Source organism: Prionailurus bengalensis, chromosome B1 (genome assembly GCF_016509475.1).
Source record: "Prionailurus bengalensis isolate Pbe53 chromosome B1, Fcat_Pben_1.1_paternal_pri, whole genome shotgun sequence".
NCBI classification, from domain to species: domain Eukaryota; kingdom Metazoa; phylum Chordata; class Mammalia; order Carnivora; family Felidae; genus Prionailurus; species Prionailurus bengalensis.
In genome coordinates, this window is record NC_057344.1 from 60,973,055 (window position 1) to 60,975,743 (window position 2,689).

Below are 2,689 nucleotides of genomic sequence, written 5' to 3' on the forward strand. Positions count from 1 at the left end.
CATTATTTTTAGTATTACCTTTAGCGTCTACCCAGTGTGGGAGCTGGCTGGCACTAGCTCAAGAGTCATTCGCATTCACCCCTTTCCAACTCTGTGTTTGCTAATCCTCCATATTGGCAGCTTAAAATTGGCATTTGTAGGGGTATATATACCTCAGAAATAAATTGTAAAATGCTGCAAATCAAGGTTCCTATGGAGATCCCATTGTTAATAGTCACCACCATAGCACACTGGGTCAACTTGCTTGTTTCTTTTTAGTTCAGTTATTTTCTTAACTTATTTTTTTTGTTTGTTTTTGTTTTTGTTTTTTCCTATGTCTTTGTCCTTTCCTGGTTTTCCAAGTTTGTTTTGTTGTGTTTTGTTTTGTGTTTTCACCGGGTGTATTCTGTGCCAAGTCATTTACTTAGGGTTATATACTAGTGACAGATTTCCTTACTTATCATTTATCTGAGAATGTCTTGGTTTCCTCTTCATTCTTAAAGGTTATCTTTATCTAGTAAAGACAGAATTCTGGAATTATAATTATTTTATAACAGCACTTGAGAAATGTTATGTCGTCTTTTTCTGGTTGACATGGTTTCTGGTGAAATATCTGCTGCCATTTGAATTTTATTTTCCCCTCTCAGAAAGGTACTATTTCTTCCTCACTGCTTTCAAGAATTTTGTGCGTGTCATTTGTTTTCAGTTTAATTGTGATAAATCTTGACGTGGATTTCATTGGAATTATCCTGTGTGAGTTAAATAAGCTCTCATATCAAGTTAATAAGCTCTCAAATATAGGTTTATGTCTGTTGGTGAATTTAGGAAATTTTTAGCCTTATTCTTTTCTTCTCCTTCTGTGACACCCACGATACAAATATTAGATCTTTTGAGATAGTCTCCTGGGCCACTAAGGCCTGTTTATTCTTTTTTTTAAATCTATTTTCTTTGTTATTTGGGTTGGTTCATTTCTTTTTTAATTTTTTTTTAATTTTTAAAAATTTATTTCTGAGAGAGAGAGAGGGAGGGAGAGAGAGAGAGAGAGAGAGGGAACAGAGTCTGAGTGGAGGAGGAGCAGAGAGGGAGACACAGAACCAGGAGCAGACTCCAGGCTCTGAGCTGTTAGCACAGAGCCCCTTGTGGGGCTCAAACTCACGAACTGAGATCATGACTGGAGCCAAAGTCAAATGCTCAACCGACTGAGCCACTCAGGTACCCCTCAGAGATGATGAATGTCATAGATACTCATGTGTCCATGTTCATGGCTAATATGTTAATTCACGAACAGAACATTGCAGAGTATTGGGGATAAGTTTAAATTATGACTTAACTCACACATGTGATCATAGTGTATTGATTTTTGTTTCTTTTTTTTATATGTGTGAAGATGTAGATAACTATATATCTTTCATTCATAATAATAATATTGAAATATTGGTAATTCTATGACATATTATCATCTCTATAATCACATCTTCTCCTCATTTTCTTAGTTCTTATCATTTCAGTGGCAACCCAGTTGGCTGGATCAATGGAGGAAGGGAATCACTTGATTGCATCTGAGTTTATATTTCTGGGACTCACTCATTCATGGGAGATCCAGCTTCTCCTCCTGGTGTTCTCCTCTGTGCTCTATATGGCAAGCATGACAGGAAACATCCTCATTGTGTTTTATGCGACCATTGATCCTCACTTACATTCACCTAAGTACTTCTTACTGGCTCGTCTCTTTTTCATTGACTTAGGAGGCTGCTCTGCCAAGATTCTTCACCCAAGATGATTTATGACCTTTTCAGAAAGCGCAAAGCCATCTCCTTTGGAGGCTGCATTGTCCAAATCTTCATCCACGTCATTGGTGGTGTGGAGATGGTGCTTCTCGTCACTATGGCCTTTGACAGATATGTTGCCATTTGTAAGCCTCTCCACTACTTGACCATCATGAGCCTACGAATGTGCATTTTGTTTCTGGCTGCTGCCTGGGCTCTTGGTGTCAGTCACTCACTGTTCCAACTAGCATTTATTGTTATTTTACCCTTCTGTGGTCCAAATGTATTGGACAGCTTTTACTGTGACCTTCCTTGGCTCCTCAGACTGGCCGTACAGATATCCACAGATTGCAGTTCATGGTCACTGTTAACAGTGGGTTTATCTGTATTGGTTCCTTCTTCATACTCTTCATCTCCTACATCTTCATCCTTTTTACTCTTTGGAAACATTCCTTAGGTGGTTCATCCAAAGCTGTTTCCACCCTGTCAGCCCACACCACTGTGGTCCTTTTGTTCTTCGGTCCAACCATGTTTGTCTCTACATAAAAATATGGAATGCTTCATGAGTTGGTGTGTCATCCTTGTGCAGGGGTCATGCTAATCTTGTCTGTATCATTCAAATTTTAGTATATGTACTGCCAAAACAAGCGCCGAGTTGGTTAATTTCTATTGTTCTTCTTAAAGTTTACAGATTTTTTTCCCTGCCTTCTTCATTTTGCTATTGAACCCATCCGTCGAGATTTTTATTTGATTACAGTATTTTTTTAGTTCTAAAATTGCTTCTTCTATCTTCAATTTCTTTCCTGAGACTTTCTGTTTTATATTTATTTCAAAATGATTATAATTGCACATTGAAGCATTTGATATGATAGTTGGTTTAAAATCTTTTTCTGATAATTCTGACTTCTGAGTTATTTCAAAATTGGGATCTATTGATCACTCTT

At 37.5% G+C, this 2,689-nt stretch overlaps 1 non-coding gene and 1 pseudogene across 1 annotated transcript; one reads left to right on the forward strand and one right to left on the reverse strand.

Annotated features, from left to right (window-relative positions):
- Positions 1–1,510: 1,510 nt before the first annotated feature.
- On the forward strand, positions 1,511–2,291 carry LOC122468799 (annotated as a pseudogene).
- On the reverse strand, positions 2,290–2,396 carry LOC122479194. The gene has a single exon (XR_006296262.1). It is a non-coding gene; the product is annotated as a U6 spliceosomal RNA (small nuclear RNA).
- Between the last annotated feature and the right edge of the window lie 293 nt (positions 2,397–2,689).